Source organism: Rattus norvegicus, chromosome 11 (assembly GCF_021556685.1).
Source record: "Rattus norvegicus strain SHRSP/BbbUtx chromosome 11, alternate assembly SHRSP_T2T, whole genome shotgun sequence".
In the NCBI taxonomy this organism is placed as follows: Eukaryota; Metazoa; Chordata; class Mammalia; order Rodentia; family Muridae; genus Rattus; species Rattus norvegicus.
In genome coordinates, this window is record NC_141544.1 from 66,635,447 (window position 1) to 66,657,765 (window position 22,319).

Consider the following 22,319-nt stretch of genomic DNA (forward strand, 5'->3'; position numbering starts at 1 on the left):
GATGTGGAGGTCCTTGATCCACTCGTACTTAAGCTTTGTACAGGGTGATAAGCATGGATCAATCTGCATTCTTCTACATGCTGACCCCCAGTTGAACCAGCACCATTTGCTGAAAAGGCTAGACCAGTGGATGGTTTTGGCTCCTTTGTCAAAAATCAAGTGACCATAGGTATGTGAGTTCATTTCTGGGTCTACAATTCTATTCCACTTGTCTATCTGTCTGTCTCTGTACCAATACTATACAGTTTTTATCACTATTGCTCTGTAATACAGCTTGAGTTCAGAGATAGTGATTTCCCTGGAAGTCCTTTTGTTGTTGCGGATAGTTTTAGCTATCCTGGGTTTTTTGTTATTCCAGATGAATTTGCAAATTGTTCTGTCTAACTCTATGAAGAATTGGATTGTAATTTTGATGGGGATTACATTGAATCTCTAAATCGCTTTTGGTAAAATGGCCATTTTTACTATATTAATCCTGCCAATCTATGAGCATGGGAGATCTTTCCATCTTCTGAGATCTTCTTCAATTTCTTTCTTCAGATTCTTGAAGTTCTTATCATACAGATCTTTCACGTACTTGGTTAAAGTCACACCGAGGTATTTTATATTATTTGGAACTGTTATGAAGGGTGTCGTTTCCCTAATTTCTTTCTCGGCTTGTTTCTCTTTTGTGTAGAGGAAGGCTACTGATTTATTTGAGTTAATTTTATACCCAGCCACTTTGCTGAAGGTGTGTATCAGGTTTAGTAGTTCTCTGGTGGAACTTTTGGGATCACTTAAATATACTATCATATCATCTGCAAATAGTGATATTTTGACTTCTTCCTTTCCAATCTGTGTCTTTGATATCTTTTTGTTGTCTGATTGCTCTGGCTAGGACTTCGAGAACTATATTGAGTAAATAGGGAGGGGGTGGGCAGCCTTGTCTAGTCCCTTTTTGTTGAGAATAAGGTTATACTTGGGAAACTAAAGAATTCTAGTATTGGCATTTTTAGATAGGAGCACTGGGAGTAGAGGTCTCTGCCTTAGGACAATGAAGAGCTCAGCAGCCGTCTGTGGCTCTCCCCATGAGGGTGTGTCCTCTGCAGGTGCAATCTGAGCAGCAGCTGCTTCTTTGAATTTCTGGTCACAGTTTCTCTTTATTTCACAATTTTTGTTGACTATCCAAAAAGACAAAATGGTGTGAAATTGGCTACTTAGAGTTGTTGATCTGGGCAGGATGGGACATGCCTCTGATCTCAACACTTGTGAGTCTGGAGCAAGAAGACCAGGAGTTCAAAGATACATAGCAAATTCAAGATCTGCCTGAGCCATCTCTGTCACATAGCTTATTTCTGTAGGCTCACGAAGAAGGCACGCTGTGTTTCCCAAGGGTGCCAGCTCTTAGTGAATGAGGTGTTCCAACAGCATTTTTAGAGGTAATGTAACCTTTCAGAAATAGAACCACCATATTTATATTATGCTTTCATTGTTATAGGACTATGACAGTCCTATATGGGAGTAAATTTTGAAGATTATGCAATTTGTATTGCTAAGCATACATGGCATCTAAGTAAAAGGTTAATCTCTGTAATGTAACACAAAAAGTAGATTCAGTAGTTAGGGACAAAAACCGATGATTTTATTCCTTTATCCATCCAACTCTCCATTTACACTCTTCTGAAATGCCAGGAACCATGATGTATGTGAAAGCTGTATGTGATGAGAAAATGGACACACCACAGGTGGCTTAGTAGCTTAAGTGGGATACTGGTTGAAGGGTGAGAAGAGAACTAACTGACTGTTTTTCAGAATAACAGTATCATGAGAATGAAGGGCTATGGTGACATTATATTTTTATTTGCTTTGCTTTTCTCCCCAATTTCCTGCTCTAGATCAGTGGTTCTCAACCTGTGAGTCTTGACCTCACACCGGTGGCTTTTCAGATATCCTGCATATCAGATATTTACATTACAATGCATAATGGAAGCAAAATTACACTGATCAAGTGGTCAAGGAATAATTTTACAATGGGGGTCACCACAATATGACAAACTGAATTAAAATGTTGCAGCATCAGGAAAATTGAGAATCTAGGGTAGAAGAGAAACACTGAGAATGGAGTTAAGCAATATCCCAGAAGCACTGAGCAAGTACACTTCTGCTTAGAAGAGAGGAATCATGTATAATGGATTTGTGGTGCTGTGCAGAGGCTGGCTGACATAGCAATAGAGTGGAAATAACCTTGTCACACCTCCTCTCCTGTCTCAATATTGGCCATTTCCTAACTAAAAAGAGGTATTTGTTTATGCTCACCTGCTAAAATTTAACCTCAAAGAACACCTGAAAACATCAGCAATTTTTGCACTGGCATAGAACAATCTGTGAGCAGTACCACTGACAGCCTGGGGTTGTCCTGACTGTAGCAGAACTTGAATTTGTTATAGGTGAATGGGCTCAATTAGCCAGCAAGAGAGAGAATGTTTCAATTATTTTTGTTTTTAAGGCAAACCAAAAAAATAGTTTCCTCATTATAAGCCCTCAAGGAGAGGTGACTTTGATGCACATGACAGGTTTTATTTCTGGCTTCACAAATCAGGGGACTGAAACAAAGCAGCACATCATGGCAAAATGACTTGAAACGAAGCCAGGAGGATTCTCTAAAGAAACCAAGGAGGAATCAGGGTTCCATGGGTTTAATATGTTCTTAGCTTCCAAGGCTTCTATCCTTCCCCAATCTGTTCATTAAGATTTCAGGAAAGGGGCTAGGTAAATTCTTTGCTGAACAAAATTAAGTGGATAATCCCACTAGTGCCAGAACTTGTGCACCTTGGGAAGAAATATAACTTTCAGCATTTGGGTTAATATTTTGTACAATACTAGAAGAAAACTCATAGTACTGTGATAATTGTAGGGAAGGTTCAACCAACCACCAGGATCTCCAAGGAAGTAAAATTATAAACTCATAATGCTGTGAACCATACTTAATAGAATCATGGAAATAGAATGAAGGTGTGTTGATGTTAGAAATGTGGCAGAAATTTACATTTAAAATACACCTAAGGTGATCACTTCCACAGCACATATACTAAAATTGGAACTATACAGAGAAGTTTAGCATGGCCCCTGTGTAAGAATGATGATCAACCTCCGGAAACATTCCATATTATTAACCAGGTGGTGAGAGGCAAGTGCAAGAACCTAAGCAACAGAAACCAAGGCCATTTGACATCATTAGAACCCAGTTCTCCCACCAAAGCAAGTCATGGAAACCACAACACAGTGGAAAAGGAAGATTCTGATTTAAAAATCACATTTCATGATGATGATAGAGGACTTTAAGAAAGACCTAAATAATTCCCTTAAAGAAATACAGGACAACACAGGTAAACAGGTAAAAGCCCTTAACGAGGAAACACAAAAATCCCTTAAAGAATTACAGGGGGAGGGAAGTCCCACACCCGCGGATCCCGGCCCGCAGCAGCTCTCTGCTCCCAGACCCGGTGAGAGAGAGACCCAACCGCCTGGTCAGGTGGGCACTCCTGAGGCTGCAGAGCGGAAGAGACCACCAACACTGCTCACCCCTGCCCACATCCCTGGCCCAAGAGGAAACTGTATAAGGCCTCTGGGCTCCCGTGGGGGAGGGCCCAGGAGCGGTAGGACTTCTGCGCCTGAGACACCGCCGGAACCTGAAAGAAACAGACCGGATAAACAGTTCTCTGCACCCAAATCCCGTGGGAGGGAGAGCTAAACCTTCAGAGAGGCAGACAAGCCTGGGAAACCAGAAGAGACTGCTCCCTGCACACACATCTCGGACGCCAGAGGAAAAAGCCAAAGACCATCTGGAACCCTGGTGCACTGAAGCTCCCGGAAGGGGCGGCACAGGTCTTCCTGGTTGCTGCCGCTGCAGAGAGCCCCTGGGCAGCACCCCACGAGCGAACCTGAGCCTCGGGACCACAGGTAAGACCTAATTTTCTGCTGCAAGAAAGCTGCCTGGTGAGCTTGGGACACGGAAGCAGAATTTCTCTAGGAGGCACGGTCTGTGTTTACCGGAAGTCCCACACCCGCGGATCCCGGCCCGCAGCAGCTCTCTGCTCCCAGACCCGGTGAGAGAGAGACCCAACCGCCTGGTCAGGTGGGCACTCCTGAGGCTGCAGAGCGGAAGAGACCACCAACACTGCTCACCCCTGCCCACATCCCTGGCCCAAGAGGAAACTGTATAAGGCCTCTGGGCTCCCGTGGGGGAGGGCCCAGGAGCGGTAGGACTTCTGCGCCTGAGACACCGCCGGAACCTGAAAGAAACAGACCGGATAAACAGTTCTCTGCACCCAAATCCCGTGGGAGGGAGAGCTAAACCTTCAGAGAGGCAGACAAGCCTGGGAAACCAGAAGAGACTGCTCCCTGCACACACATCTCGGACGCCAGAGGAAAAAGCCAAAGACCATCTGGAACCCTGGTGCACTGAAGCTCCCGGAAGGGGCGGCACAGGTCTTCCTGGTTGCTGCCGCTGCAGAGAGCCCCTGGGCAGCACCCCACGAGCGAACCTGAGCCTCGGGACCACAGGTAAGACCAAATTTTCTGCTGCAAGAAAGCTGCCTGGTGAACTCAAGACACAGGCCCACAGGAACAGCTGAAGACCTGTAGAGAGGAAAAACTACACGCCGGAAAGCAGAACACACTGTCCCCATAACTGACTGAAAGAGAGGAAAACAGGTCTACAGCACTCCTGACACACAGGCTTATAGGTCAATCTAGCCACTGTCAGAAATAGCAGAACAAAGTAACACTAGAGATAATCTGATGGCGAGAGGCAAGCGCAGGAACCCAAGCAACAGAAACCAAGACTGCATGCCATCATCGGAGCCCAATTCTCCCGCCAAAACAAACATGGAATATCCAAACACACCAGAAAAGCAAGATCTAGTTTCAAAATCATATTTGATCATGATGCTGGAGGACTTCAAGAAAGACATGAACACACTTAGGGAAACACAGGAAATCATTAATAAACAAGTAGAGGCCTACAGAGAGGAATGGCAAAAATCCCTGAAAGAATTCCAGGAAAACACAATCAAACAGATGAAGGAATTAAAAATGGAAATAGAAGCAATCAAGAAAGAACACATGGAAACAACCCTGGATATAGAAAACCAAAAGAAGAGACAAGGAGCTGTAGATACAAGCTTCACCAACAGAATACAAGAGATGGAAGAGAGAATCTCAGGAGCAGAAGATTCCATAGAAATCATTGACTCAACTGTCAAAGATAATGTAAAGCGGAAAAAGCTACTGGTCCAAAACATACAGGAAATCCAGGACTCAATGAGAAGATCAAACCTAAGGATAATAGGTATAGAAGAGAGTGAAGACTCCCAGCTCAAAGGACCAGTAAATATCTTCAACAAAATCATAGAAGAAAACTTCCCTAACCTAAAAAAAGAGATACCCATAGGCATACAAGAAGCCTACAGAACTCCAAATAGATTGGACCAGAAAAGAAACACCTCCCGTCACATAATTGTCAAAACACCAAACGCACAAAATAAAGAAAGAATATTAAAAGCAGTAAGGGAAAAAGGTCAAGTAACATATAAAGGGAGACCTATCAGAATCACACCAGACTTCTCGCCAGAAACTATGAAGGCCAGAAGATCCTGGACTGATGTCATACAGACCCTAAGAGAACACAAATGCCAGCCCAGGTTACTGTATCCAGCAAAACTCTCAATTAACATTGATGGAGAAACCAAGATATTCCATGACAAAACCAAATTTACACAATATCTTTCTACAAATCCAGCACTACAAAGGATAATAAATGGTAAAGCCCAACATAAGGAGGCAAGCTATACCGTAGAAGAAGCAAGAAACTAATCGTCTTGGCAACAAAACAAAGAGAATGAAAGCACACAAACATAACCTCACATCCAAATATGAATATAAAGGGAAACAATAATCACTATTCCTTAATATCTCTCAATATCAATGGCCTCAACTCCCCAATAAAAAGACATAGATTAACAAACTGGATACGCAACGAGGACCCTGCATTCTGCTGCCTACAGGAAACACACCTCAGAGACAAAGACAGACACTACCTCAGAGTGAAAGGCTGGAAAACAACTTTCCAAGCAAATGGTCAGAAGAAGCAAGCTGGAGTAGCCATTCTAATATCAAATAAAATCAATTTCCAACTAAAAGTCATCAAAAAAGATAAGGAAGGACACTTCATATTCATCAAAGGAAAAATCCACCAAGATGAACTCTCAATCCTAAATATCTATGCCCCAAATACAAGGGCACCTACATACGTAAAAGAAACCTTACTAAAGCTCAAAACACACATTGCACCTCACACAATAATAGTGGGAGATTTCAACACCCCACTCTCATCAATGGACAGATCATGGAAACAGAAATTAAACAGTGATGTCGACAGACTAAGAGAAGTCATGAGCCAAATGGACTTAACGGATATTTATAGAACATTCTATCCTAAAGCAAAAGGATATACCTTCTTCTCAGCTCCTCATGGTACTTTCTCCAAAATTGACCATATAATTGGTCAAAAAACGGGCCTCAACAGGTACAGAAAGATAGAAATAATCCCATGCGTGCTATCGGACCACCACGGCCTAAAACTGGTCTTCAATAACAATAAGGGAAGAACGCCCACATATACGTGGAAATTGAACAATGCTCTACTCAATGATAACCTGGTCAAGGAAGAAATAAAGAAAGAAATTAAAAACTTTTTAGAATTTAATGAAAATGAAGATACAACATACTCAAACTTATGGGACACAATGAAAGCTGTGCTAAGAGGAAAACTCATAGCGCTGAGTGCCTGCAGAAAGAAACAGGAAAGAGCATATGTCAGCAGCTTGACAGCACACCTAAAAGCTCTAGAACAAAAAGAAGCAAATACACCCAGGAGGAATAGAAGGCAGGAAATAATCAAACTCAGAGCTGAAATCAACCAAGTAGAAACAAAAAGGACCATAGAAAGAATCAACAGGACCAAAAGTTGGTTCTTTGAGAAAATCAACAAGATAGATAAACCCTTAGCCAGACTAACGAGAGGACACAGAGAGTGCGTCCAAATTAACAAAATCAGAAATGAAAAGGGAGACATAACTACAGATTCAGAGGAAATTCAAAAAATCATCAGATCTTACTATAAAAACCTATATTCAACAAAATTTGAAAATCTTCAGGAAATGGACAATTTCCTAGACAGATACCAGGTATCAAAGTTAAATCAGGAACAGATAAACCAGTTAAACAACCCCATAACTCCTAAGGAAATAGAAGCAGTCATTAAAGGTCTCCCAACCAAAAAGAGCCCAGGTCCAGATGGGTTTAGTGCAGAATTCTATCAAACCTTCATAGAAGACCTCATACCAATATTATCCAAACTATTCCACAAAATTGAAACAGATGGAGCCCTACCGAATTCCTTCTACGAATCTACAATTACTCTTATACCTAAACCACACAAAGACACAACAAAGAAAGAGAACTTCAGACCAATTTCCCTTATGAATATCGACGCAAAAATACTCAATAAAATTCTGGCAAACCGAATTCAAGAGCACATCAAAACAATCATCCACCATGATCAAGTAGGCTTCATCCCAGGCATGCAAGGATGGTTTAATATACGGAAAACCATCAACGTGATCCATTATATAAACAAACTGAAAGAACAGAACCACATGATCATTTCATTAGATGCTGAGAAAGCATTTGACAAAATTCAACACCCCTTCATGATAAAAGTCCTGGAAAGAATAGGAATTCAAGGCCCATACCTAAACATAGTAAAAGCCATATACAGCAAACCAGTTGCTAACATTAAACTAAATGGAGAGAAACTTGAAGCAATCCCACTAAAATCAGGGACTAGACAAGGCTGCCCACTCTCTCCCTACTTATTCAATATAGTTCTTGAAGTTCTAGCCAGAGCAATCAGACAACAAAAGGAGATCAAAGGGATACAGATCGGAAAAGAAGAGGTCAAAATATCACTATTTGCAGATGATATGATAGTATATTTAAGTGATCCCAAAAGTTCCACCAGAGAACTACTAAAGCTGATAAACAACTTCAGCAAAGTGGCTGGGTATAAAATTAACTCAAATAAATCAGTTGCCTTCCTCTATACAAAAGAGAAACAAGCCGAGAAAGAAATTAGGGAAACGACACCCTTCATAATAGACCCAAATAATATAAAGTACCTCGGTGTGACTTTAACCAAGCAAGTAAAAGATCTGTACAATAAGAACTTCAAGACACTGAAGAAAGAAATTGAAGAAGACCTCAGAAGATGGAAAGATCTCCCATGCTCATGGATTGGCAGGATTAATATAGTAAAACTGGCCATTTTACCAAAAGCAATCTACAGATTCAATGCAATCCCCATCAAAATACCAATCCAATTCTTCAAAGAGTTAGACAGAACAATTTGCAAATTCATCTGGAATAACAAAAAACCCAGGATAGCTAAAGCTATCCTCAACAATAAAAGGACTTCAGGGGGAATCACTATCCCTGAACTCAAGCAGTATTACAGAGCAATAGTGATAAAAACTGCATGGTATTGGTACAGAGACAGACAGATAGACCAATGGAATAGAATTGAAGACCCAGAAATGAACCCACACACCTATGGTCACTTGATTTTTGACAAAGGAGCCAAAACCATCCAATGGAAAAAAGATAGCATTTTCAGCAAATGGTGCTGGTTCAACTGGAGGGCAACATGTAGAAGAATGCAGATCGATCCATGCTTATCACCCTGTACAAAGCTTAAGTCCAAGTGGATCAAGGACCTCCACATCAAACCAGACACACTCAAACTAATAGAAGAAAAACTAGGGAAGCATCTGGAACACATGGGCACTGGAAAAAATTTCCTGAACAAAACACCAATGGCTTATGCTCTAAGATCAAGAATTGACAAATGGGATCTCATAAAACTGCAAAGCTTCTGTAAGGCAAAGGACACTGTGGTTAGGACAAAACGGCAACCAACAGATTGGGAAAAGATCTTTACCAACCCTACAACAGATAGAGGCCTTATATCCAAAATATACAAAGAACTCAAGAAGTTAGACCGCAGGGAAACAAATAACCCTATTAAAAAATGGGGTTCAGAGCTAAACAAAGAATTCACAGCTGAGGAATGCCGAATGGCTGAGAAACACCTAAAGAAATGTTCAACATCTTTAGTCATAAGGGAAATGCAAATCAAAACAACCCTGAGATTTCACCTCACACCAGTGAGAATGGCTAAGATCAAAAACTCAGGTGACAGCAGATGCTGGCGAGGTTGTGGAGAAAGAGGAACACTCCTCCATTGTTGGTGGGATTGCAGACTGGTAAAACCATTCTGGAAATCAGTCTGGAGGTTCCTCAGAAAATTGGACATTGAACTGCCTGAGGATCCAGCTATACCTCTCTTGGGCATATACCCAAAAGATGCCTCAACATATAAAAGAGACACGTGCTCCACTATGTTCATCGCAGCCTTATTTATAATAGCCAGAAGCTGGAAAGAACCCAGATGCCCTTCAACAGAGGAATGGATACAGAAAATGTGGTACATCTACACAATGGAATACTACTCAGCTATCAAAAACAACGAGTTTATGAAATTCGTAGGCAAATGGTTGGAACTGGAAAATATCATCCTGAGTGAACTAACCCAATCACAGAAAGACATACATGGTATGCACTCATTGATAAGTGGCTATTAGCCCAAATGCTTGAATTACCCTAGATCCCTAGAACAAACGAAACTCAAGACGGATGATCAAAATGTGAATGCTTCACTCCTTCTTTAAATGAGGAAAAAGAATACCCTTGGCAGGGAAGGGAGAGGCAAAGATTAAAACAGAGACTGAAGGAACACCCATTCAGAGCCTGTCCCACATTTGGCCCATACATATACAGCCACCCAATTGGACTAGATGGATGAAGCAAAGAAGTGCAGACCGACAGGAGCCGGATGTAGATCGCTCCTGAGAGACACAGCCAGAATACAGCAAATACAGAGGCGAATGCCAGCAGCAAACCACTGAACTGAGAATAGGTCCCCTATTGAAGGAATCAGAGAAAGAACTGGAAGAGCTTGAAGGGGCTCGAGACCCCAAAAGTACAACAATGCCAAGCAACCAGAGCTTCCAGGGACTAAGCCACTACCTAAAGACTATACATGGACTGACCCTGGACTCTGACCCCATAGGTAGCAATGAATATCCTAGTAAGAGCACCAATGGAAGGGGAAGCCCTGGGTCCTGCTAAGACTGAACCCCCAGTGAACTAGTCTATGGGGGGAGGGCGGCAATGGTGGGAGGGTTGGGAGGGGAACACCCATAAGGAAGGGGAGGGGGGAGGGGGATGTTTGCCCGGAAACCGGGAAAGGGAATAACACTTGAAATGTATATAAGAAATACTCAAGTTAATAAAAAAAAATAAAAAAAAAAAAAAAAATGAAAAAAAAAAAAAAAAAAAAAAAAAAAAAAAGAATTACAGGGGGAAAGGGTGGCGCAGATCTTACTGGTTGCTGCTGCCGCGGAGAGATCATAGGCAGCACCCCACGAGCAAACTTGAGCCTGGGGACCACAGGTAAGACCAACATTTCTGCTGCAAGTGACCTGCCTGGTGAAATCAAGACAAAGGCCCACAGGAACACCTGAAGACATGTAGATAGGAAAAACTACACGCCCGAAAGCAGAACACTCTGTCCCCATAACTGGCTGAAAGAAAACAGGAAAACAGGTCTACAGCACTCCTGACACACAGGCTTATAGGACAGTCTAGCCACTGTCAGAAATAGCAGAAAAAAATAACACTACAGATAATCTGATGGCGAGAGGCAAGCGCAGGAATCCAAGCAACAGAAACCAAGACTACATGGCATCATCGGAGCCCAATTCTCCCACCGAAGCAAACACGGAATATCCAAACACACCAGAAAAGCAAGATCTAGTTTCAAAATCATATTTGATCATGATGCTGGAGGACTTCAAGAAAGACGTGAAGAACTCCCTTAGAGAACAAGTAGAAGCCTACAGAGAGGAATTGCAAAAATCCCTGAAAGAATTCCAGGAAAACATAAATAAACTAGTAGAAGCCCATAGAGAGGAGTCACAAAAATCCCTGAAAGAATTCCAGAAAAACACAATCAAACAGCTGAAGGAATTAAAAATGGAAATAGAAGCAATCAAGAAAGAACGCATGGAAACAACCCTGGATATAGAAAACCAAAAGAAGAGACAAGGAGCTACAGATTACAAGAGATGGAAGAGAGAATCTCAGGAGCAGAAGATTCCATAGAAATCATTGACTCAACTGTCAAAGATAATGTAAAGCAGAAAAAGCTACTGGTCCAAAACATACAGGAAATCCAGAACTCAATGAGAAGATCAAACCTAAGGATAATAGGTATAGAAGAGAGTGAAGACTCCCAGCTCAAAGGACCAGTAAATATCTTCAACAAAATCATAGAAGAAAACTTCCCTACCCTAGAAAAAGAGATACCCATAGGCACACAAGAAGCCTAAAGAACTCCAAATAGATTGGACCAGAAAAGAAACACCTCCCGACACATAATAGTCAAAACACCAAACGCACAAAATAAAGAAAGAATATTAAAAGCAGTAAGGGAAAAAGGTCAAGTAACATATAAAGGCAGACCTATCAGAATCACACCAGGGTTTTCGCCAGAAACTACGAAGGCCAGAAGATCCTGGACAGATGTCATACAGACACTAAGAGAACACAAATGCCAGCCCAGGTTACTGTATCCTGCAAAACTCTCTTTTAACATAGATGGAGAAACCAAGATATTCCATGACAAAACCAAATTTACACAACATCTTTCTACAAATCCAGCACTACAAAGGATAAAAAAGGGTAAAGCCCAACATAAGGAGGCAAGCTATACCATAGAAGAAGCAAGAAACTAATCGTCTTGGCAACAAAACAAAGAGAAGAAAAGCACACAAACATAAACTCACATCCAAATATGAATATAACAGGAAGCAATAATCACTATTCCTTAATATCTCTCAACATCAATGGCCTCAACTCCCCAATAAAAAGACATAGATTAACAAACTGGATACGCAACGAGGACCCTGCATTCTGCTGCCTACAGGAAACACACCTCAGAGACAGACAGACACTACTTCAGAGTGAAAGGCTGGAAAACAACTTTCCAAGCAAATGGTCAGAAAAAGCAAGCTGGAGTAGCCATTCTAATATCAAATAAAATCAATTTTCAACTAAAATTCATCAAAAAAGATAAGGAAGGACATTTCATATTTATCAAAGAAAAAATCCAACAAGATGAACTCTCAATCCTAAATATCTATGACCCAAATACAAGGCCACCTACATACGTAAAAGAAACCTTACTAAAGCTCAAAACACACATTGCACCTCACACAATAATAGTAGGAGACTTCAACACCCCACTCTAATCAATGGACAGATCATGGAAACAGAAATTAAACAGAGACGTACACAGACTAAGAGCAGTCATGAGCCAAAGGAACTTAACAGATATTTATAGAACATTCTACCCTAACGCAAAAGGATATACCTTCTTCTCAGCTCCTCATGGTACTTTCTCCAAAATTGACCATATAATTGGTCAAAAAACGGGCCTCAACAGGTACAGAAAGATAGAAATAATCCTATGTGTGCTATCGGACTACCACGGCCTAAAACTGGTCTTCAATAACAAGAAGGAACGAATGCCCACATACACGTGGAAATTGAACAATGCTCTACTCAATGATAACCTGGTCAAGGAAGAAATAAAGTAAGAAATTAAAGACTTTTTAGAATTTAATGAAAATGAAGGTACAACATACCCAAACTTATGGAACACAATGAAAGCTGTGCTAAGAGGAAAACTCATAGTGCTGAGTGCCTGCAGAAAGAAACAGGAAAGAACATATGTCAGCAGCTTGACAGCACACCTAAAAGCTGTAGAACAAAAAGAAGCAAATACACCCAGGAGGAGTAGAAGGTAGGAAATAATCAAACTCAGAGCTGAAATCAACCAAGTAGAAACAAAAAGGACCATAGAAAGAATCAACAGAACCAAAAGTTGGTTCTTTGAGAAAATCAACAAGAGAGATAAACCCTTAGCCAAACTAACGAGAGGACACAAAGAGTGTATCCAAATTAACAAAACCAGAAATGAAAAGGGAGACATAAGTACAGATTCAGAGGAAATTCAAAAAATCATCAGATCTTACTATAAAAGCCTATATTCAACAAAACTTGAAAATCTGCAGGAAATGGACAATTTCCTAGACAGATACCAGGTACAGAAGTTAAATCAGGAACAGATAAACCAGTTAAACAACCCAATAACTCCTAAAAAAATAGAAGCAGTCATTAAAGGTCTCCCAACCAAAAAGAGCCCAGGTCCACATGGGTTTAGTGCAGAATTGTATCAGACCTTCACAGAAGACCTCATACCAATATTATCCAAACTATTCCACAAAATTGAAACAGATGGATCACTCCCGAATTCCTTCTATGAAGCCACAATCACTCTTATACCTAAACCACACAAAGACCCAACTAAGAAAGAGAACTTCAGACCAATTTCCCTTATGAATATTAACACAAAATTACTCAATAAAATTCTGGCAAACCGAATCCAAGAGCACATCAAAACAATCATCCACCATGATCAAGTAGGCTTCATCCCAGGCATGCAGGGATGGTTTAATATACGGAAAACCATCAACGTGATCCATTATATAAACAAACTGAAAGAACAGAACCACATGATCATTTCATTAGATGCTGAGAAAGCATTTGACAAAATTCAACACCCCTTCATGATAAAAGTCCTGGAAAGAATAGGAAGTCAAGGCCCATACCTAAACATAGTAAAAGTCATATACAGCAAACCAGTTGCTAACATTAAACTAAATGGAGAGAAACTTGAAGCAATCCCACTAAAATCAGGGACTAGACAAGGCTGCCCACTCTCTCCCTACTTATTCAATATAGTTCTTGAAGTTCTAGCCAGAGCAATCAGACAACAAAAGGAGGTCAAGGGGATACAGATCGGAAAATAAGAAGTCAAATATCACTATTTGCAGATGATATGATAGTATATTTAGGTGATTCCAAAAGTTCCACCAGAGAACTACTAAAGCTGATAAACAACTTCAGCAAAGTGGCTGGGTATAAAATTAACAAAAAAAATCAGTAGCCTTCCTCTACACAAAAGAGAAACAAGACGAGAAAGAAATTAGGGAAACGACACCCTTCATAATAGACCCAAATAATATAAAGTACCTCGGGGTGACTTTAACCAAGCAAGTAAAGATCTGTACAATAAGAACTTCAAGACTGTGGAGAAAGAAATTGAAGAAGACCTCAGAAGATGGAAAGATCTCCCATGCTCATGGATTGGCAGGATCAATATAGTAAAAATGGCCATTTTACCAAAAGCGATCTGCAGATTCAATGCAATCCCCATCAAAATACCAATCCAATTCTTCAAAGAGTTAGACAGAACAATTTGCAAATTCATCTGGAATAACAAAAAACCCAGGATACCTAAAACTATCCTCAACAGTAAAAGGACTTCAGGGGGAATCACTATCCCTGAACTCAAGCAGTATTACAGAGCAATAGTGATAAAAACTGTATGGTATTGGTACAGAGACAGACAGATAGACCAATGGAATAGAATTGAAGACCCAGAAATGAACCCACACACCTATGGTCACTTAATTTTTGACAAAGGAGCCAAAACCATCCAATGGAAAAAAGATAGCATTTTTAGCAAATGGTGCTGGTTCAACTGGAGGTCAGCATGTAGAAGAATGCAGATCGATCCATGCTTATCACCCTGTACAAAGCTTAAGTCCAAGTGGATCAAGGACGTCCACATCAAACCAGATAAACTCAAACTAATAGAAGAAAAACTAGGGAAGCATCTGGAACACATGGGCACTGGAGAAAATTTCCTGAACAAAACACCAATGGCTTATGCTCTAAGATCAAGAATCGACAAGTGGGATCTCATAAATCTGCAAAGCTTCTGTAAGGCAAAGGACACTGTGGTTAGGACAAAACGGCAATCAAGAGATTGGGAAAAGATCTTTACCAATCCTACAACAGATAGAGGCCTTATATCCAAAATATACAAAGAACTCAAGAAGTTAGACCGCAGGGAGACAAATAACCCCATTAAAAAATGGGGTTCAGAGCTAAACAAAGAATTCACAGCTGAGGAATGCCGAATGGCTGAGAAACACCTAAAAAAATGTTCAACATCTTTAGTCATAAGGGAAATGCAAATCAAAACAACCCTGAGATTTCACCTCACACCAGTGAGAATGGCTAAGATCAAAAACTCAGGTGACAACAAGTGCTGGCGAGGATGCGGAGAAAGAGGAAGACTCCTCCATTGTTGCTGGGATTGCAGACTGGTACAACCATTCTGGAAATCAGTCTGGAGGTTCGTCAGAAAATTGGACATTTAACTGTCTGAGGATCCATCTATACCTCTCTTGGGAATATACCCAAAAGATGCCCCAACTTATAAAAAAGACACGTGCTCCAGTATGTTCATCGCAGCCTTATTTATAATAGCCAGAAGCTGGAAAGAACCCAGATGCCCTTCAACAGAGGAATGGATACAGAAAATGTGGTACATCTACACAATGGAATATTACTCAGCTATCAAAAACAATGACTTTATGAAATTCATAGGCAAATGGTTGGAACTGGAAAATATCATGCTGAGTGAGCTAACCCAATCACAGAAAAACACACATGGTATGCACTCATTGATAAGTGGCTATTAGCCCAAATGCTTGAATTACCCTTGATGCCTAGAACAAATGAAACTCAAGATGGATGATCAAAATGTGAATGCTTCACTCCTATTTAAAAGGGGAGTAAGAACACCCTTGGCAGGGAATAGAGAGGCAAAGATTAAAACAGACACAGAAGGAACACCCATTCAGAGCCTGCCCACATGTAGCCCATACATATACAGCCACCCAATTAGACAAGATGGATGAAGCAAAGAAGTGCAGGCTGACAGGAGCTGGATGTAGATCTCTCCTGAGAGACACAGCCAGAATACAGCAAACACAGAGGCGAATGCCAGCAGCAAACCACTGACCTGAGAATAGGACCCCTGTTGAAGGAATCAGAGAATGAACTGGAAGAGCTTGAAGGGGCTCAACACCCCATATGTACAACAATGCCAAGCAACCAGACCTTCCAGGGACTAAGCGACTACCTAAAGACTATACATGGACTGACCCTGGACTCTGACCTCATAGATAGCAACGAATATCCTAGTAAGAGCACCAGTGGAAGGGGAAGCCCTGGGTCCTGCTAAGATTGAACCCCCAGTGAACGTGATTGTTGGGGGGAGGGCGGCAATGGGGGGGAGGGTGGGGAGGGGAACACCCAAAAGGAAGGGGAGGGGGAGGGATTAGGGGGATGTTTGTCCGGAAACCAGGAAAGGGAATAACATTCGAAATGTAAATAAGAAATACTCAAGTTAATAAAAAAATATTTACGATAGTATTACGTTAAAAAAGTTAAGTATGTCAGTCATACAATGGCTGGCCTTTTGAGGCATGGTGAGAAGATAAAGTAGAGAAATTCTACTACCTGGTATGATATTCCAACATTGTGACTCTGTCATCTTTGACTAAGGACAAAACTGTGATGCATGGGGCACATGTCTGGGACTCTTTGAAGGAGAGAGGCCTTAATTAAAATCACAAAACAGAATCCAGTAGAGATAATGTGTTAAAGGTGTGTATTCTACTCTTTCTCTAATGGGAACTATGTTTTTGATATTGTTTGAAATACACTTTCTTAAAAATTCAGCTAATGTTCCTTAATAACTTACATGTACACTAGGTTCTTTAGGCATTTTGTTAAGGGTTGGACCAAGAAAGAATGGTTAGGAATAATTAATATTTACAGCAGATACTTATTTGAAAAATAAACTACCATTTTGATATAACTGCAAAAAAAGAAAAATGTTTATTATTGCATCAACATGTAAGACATATATATATTCATATATATATCCATATATATATCCTCATATATATGTGTTCTGTGTATGAATATGTACCATACATATTTGTCATATATATAAAGGGGGACATATTTATCTATTTATTCACACCTACCTGCCTCTCTCTCTCTTTCTCTCTCTATCTGTCTGTCTGTCTATCTATCTATCTATCTATCTATCTATCTATCTATCTATCTATTATCTATTCATCTATCAGTCTAAAGGATATAAATGTCCCCTGGTCAAGTTCTCTTTAATTCATTTGTGAATTAAAATATTTATATTGTCATAATGAAATAGAAACCAGAGTAGATAACTAAAATTCACTAACAAAGGTAGATATTGGAACAAAGAGTTTCAGATAATATTAACATTGGTTTGATTCTACAAATAAGAGTGCTGTAGTATACTTGACAATGGAGAAATAACTTTTCCTACTTCAAATCAAGGACAATGTTATCATGCCCAGGGTGTTCGCCTTACTCTCTTCTTGGAGAACAGCAAATCACCTAAAATCTATCATAACTATTATCAGTCCTAAGATGTCAATCCATTCTCTAGCTTGCAAGTATTGATTTCACCAAGGCAGACATGACTCACAAAGACAGTGGGTAGAGAAAGGAGAGCAAGATCTTCAGATGTTAAGCTAATCCCATGACAGAGTCTTACAGCAAGATCAGGAGGAATGCATGCACTTCTGCTTGTGCTACAAGAACGGATCCTATTCACTTTCCAATTGGGAGATGATCTAGCAGCAAGGTTGGCTAGATTCTATAAGACAAATTCATGATTAGAGCAAAAAGCAAGCCCAGAAAGGGAAGGGTACTTTCATGCAAGTATACATGGTCAATGCAGACTGTGAGGGCTCTTTATTCAGCAAAGCATTGTTTGTGTCCCAAAGCTGCTCTTTGGTGGCCATCAAAGGATAGCAAGCTATGCATGCTTGTCATTACCTAGGGGTTAGAAACTTGCCTTGTGGACAGAATGGAGAAGAGACTTTCAGATAAAAAAACAGTGTATGTAATGTTATAGGCAGGTGAAATAGTGGCATGTTATTTAGAGATTTATATATAGGCCACTTATTTATTTATGTACAAAATCTACATTTGTTTTTAAAATTTTCTTGAGGTTGAAAATGCTGTGATTATCAGTTTTGAACTTCTACATATTTTTCTATATAGGGACATTGATATTGTGTATATAATGTCAGCTAATTACATGATTTCTTTCATGAGTTTGCTTTAATAAAATGAAGTATATGCACAATTACCTAGGCATTAATTAACTAGACATTCTCTTGCTTTTCCTGAGGTTAGGCTGCTTGAGTCTGTCATTATATAAACTATTCACCATGCTTCTAATAAGTTCCTCATTGGTCTAGGGTTTTATTCAATTAATTTATGTTACATTTATTTATCTGTGCATGTATGTGTGGGCGTGCATACAACAGCACTCACGTGGAGGCTAGAGGACTAGTAGGATTCAGTTGTTCTCTCCTCACACTATGTGGTTCTTGGGGATTGAACTAGGGTCCTTAGGCTTGGTTGCAGGCATCATTACTCATTGAGCCATCATGCTACAGATCATTTCTAGCTGTTTAAAATGCCTAATATTAGCTTCTGTTAGTTTTGTCCCTGCTGGGTTAGAGACAACTGACTTTATTGTTATTACAATAAACACGAGTGTCATATTTCTGCCAGTTGTTTGTCTTACAAGTCGTATACGTGCAGCATTGAAGACATTTAGATCAGTGATTCTCAACCTTCTTAATGGTGAAATCCTCTAATGCAGTTCCTCATGTTGTGGTGATCTCTTGATGATAAAATTTTATTTATTACTAGTCATAGATGTAATTTTGCTACTATTATGAGTTGTAATGTGAACATCTGTGTTTTCCAATGGTCTTAGGTGACACCTCTACCTACAGGGGTTGAGACCCACAGGTTGAGAACCCCTGACCTAGATAAATGCTTCCAACAGAAAGGAATGCATTAGATTTCTTAGTGAACTCCTAGGGTACTGGGAAAGGGTGATAAGTATTAACACCCACTCATGGAAGACAGATAGTTAAACCAGGATATCATTAGCACCTTGGTACATATGAAGCCTTCAACATTTTCTGTCTTGAGGATCCAAGAATCTGCCTTTAGACTGTATTTCATCTTTCTTAATGTAATAAAGAGAGAGAACAGAGATGATCAGAACTGTTGGTAGTATGATGGTGTTTTAATTAACAATACATTTTGTTTAAGAGAGAAAATGTACCATGAATATTTGTTAAAATGAGTCTATCTTATACCTAGTGTACTATCTTTATCTTCTCTTGGAATAATATGAAAGACGTAAAGGATGTTGATGAGCTTGCATTATAATGGTAATACCAGCAGGATCTGCTTTTCGTGCTCCTGTGATTGTTTATTATTCTACTGTTGTCTCAATCTCTTCGTAAATTATAGAAAGCTTATTTCCTTCTTATTGTAGAAAGTATACAAAATAAAACCTTGAAAGGACAAAGTAATTAAATATAATGGAACTGCACACAAAAGACATTGTAGGATAATGCAACTGAGTATGTTTTAGATAAATTTATTGAGCCATATTTAGCACTAGTATAACTTTTATATTGTATTATTCTGCATTAAGATATGCAGTAATATTCAGTATGTTTAGTGATTTTTCAATCATGTGTGTTCAATTACAAGTAGAGTTTGTAATATTCAGCAAAACATTAACATGACAATTAAAACTGAGTTCAAATTAATTATTAAACATTTCATTGAATATTTTCCTTTTCCTTCCTTTTTTTACTATGCAAATCCCAGTCATTTTATTTTATTTTAGCATTACTGAATAACTCTAGAGTTCAACATAACAATGACCTTATACAACTATCTTATTTAATATGAAATCACTGCATAAGCTGGAAAGTCTCTATGGGAATGTATGTCAGAGAAAGCCTCAATTGTGTGCTATGCTGCCATAGGCAGGGGCCTTGGTTCTTGGAAGCCATAAAGCTGCGATCTGAGCCACAGCCACCTTCTTCTTCGGGCTCTGTAGCATACCTCTTACTTCCATGAGGACATGGTTTAGAGTGCCCACTTGGGTGGCACTGCCTTTGAAGGAACTTGGCTTTGGAACCAAAAGGCTTGGCTTCTCCCCAGGTAGAATATTTTCTTAAATAATGCATTCAGTAAAATATTTCGAGAACTTTTGAAAACTAAATGTATGTGCATGCAGAAGTATATTATTATATTATTATTATATTAATATTAAAATTAATATTATTATATTATATTATTATATGTATGTGCATGCATGATTGTGTGTGCGTGTGTGTGTGTGTGTATGTGAGAGAGAGAGAAAGAGAGAGAGAGAGAGAGAGAGAGAGAGAGAGAGAGAGAGAGAGAGAGAGAGCGTGCTAGGGCTGCTCCCTGTTATCTGGAGTCTGTCATAGGGACTTGCAGAGGTAGAGAAGGGTGAAAAGATAAAAGCTATAAATAAGTCACTGGCCATAAGGAGTCTAAAGTAGGAAGACTACAGACATTCTACAGCATACTTAAGAAAAAACAAAAAGGAAATCAAAGTTAGCACTGCAACGTAGTCTTTGGTTCCCATCTCAAGGTACTTTGGATTTAGAAACTTAGAGCAGAGTAGGAAAGGATACTCAAGTTTGATATCAGGAGAACAGACCTGAAACTATGCCTGCTGAGACGTTCTTCTTATTAGAATGTGCTTATATAGGCTGGTAATTTGGCCAAGAGTACCCAAATCCTAACATTGGCAAATGAGGAGCCTCGTGGGAGCTTCTGCTTTCTAATTAATGAGATTACAGGAGACATGGGAACTCTTCAATCTGGGTTGTCCTCCAGTTCTACTGTTCCTAGGGATGGTAATACCATAGTCATAGGTTTACAAGATTTCTTTATTAATCATTTGAGTCCTCAATACTGTAAAAAATATGCCTTTAGTCTTCCCTCTACAAATTTAAGACAGCCATATCATAGATAGCATTGAAAAGTCCTCCCTTAAGGTATTAAAATAGTCTTATGCTTTATCAGTATTTTGTAGATATGGCTTTGCAAAATTAGAATAAACACTCACAGGCTTATTGGGTTTAATATATGGATAAGGTCCTCATTTCCCACAAAGTAGAGCCTACCTACAAGAAGCAGTGTAACTGTTTTCTCAGCTATCTCCCTATGGACATTACGTGATTCTGGAAAAAATACAGGTACAACGTTCACTTAATTATTTGGGCCATGTTCTAAGAGAACACAGGCAATGAGACATGATCCCTTAGAGTGAAGGCTAGATAAGCTCACAATGTTAAACGAATTTCAAAAACTCTTACGAGATATTAATTGGATTCAATCATTCTTAAAAATGATAACTGCTGGTCTTAAGCCTTTATTTGACATGTCCAGAGGAGATTCTGAGAGTATCTTTATTGTTGCTCTGTGTTTCATGTTTAGAGGAATGAGCCAAACTTCATCTGCTCGCCGTTTATCCCTTGATATAGTTTTAAGAAAAAACCCCAGCCAAATTGAGACAACAAAAACTGATAAACTGGTGGTGCCTTTGGAGCAATGCATCCCTGGCTGGGAGCCCAATACCCTTGGCTAGGAGCCCAGCATCAACACTACATGTTTCTTCCTGACTGGTCTTAAATGTATGAGTTTACTATGTTCTGTGTGCCTTGTTTAAAAGATTACTGGCTTATTAATTTTTGGGTATGTTTAGCCATCTTTAACATCTGTAACAAAATGTTAGCTTAAAACTCAGTGTTGGAGCAGCTCTGGGTAATAACGCATGGCATGAGCTGACCAAGGAAACAGGTCTCTAAAGATACCTTTAAATGAGGATAAGATTTTTATATAATTCTTGCCCTGTCTTAAAAAACAGGTTTATAAAAGAGAGGATTTAAAGCAATGCTTGTTTAATGAGATATTAAAACTATTCCTCTGTGCATTTGTGTGTAAGAGCATACCTTGCTGGTGGCCAAACTTTCTAAAGTCCAATAATCTATTTGGTACTGATTTTAGTACTAACTTTTGGTACTAATTGTTTATACTGTTCAAATTTGGTTATGTTGTCTAAAAATTATGGTTATACTCTGTCTTTACTCTTAAAAATATACTCTGTCATCCTACTTTATTTTGATATTGCAAATATAAAATACCATTGAGAGATTTTAAACTTATTTTATTAATGCTTTATGTATTTATTTTTAAATTTTATGTAC

General features: G+C 39.5%; 1 non-coding gene across 1 annotated transcript; it reads left to right on the forward strand.

Moving 5' to 3' along the window:
• The first annotated feature begins 3,043 nt into the window (after positions 1-3,043).
• Positions 3,044-3,150, forward strand: LOC120095817 (U6 spliceosomal RNA). The gene has a single exon (XR_015633831.1). It is a non-coding gene; the product is annotated as a U6 spliceosomal RNA (small nuclear RNA).
• Positions 3,151-22,319: the final 19,169 nt, after the last annotated feature.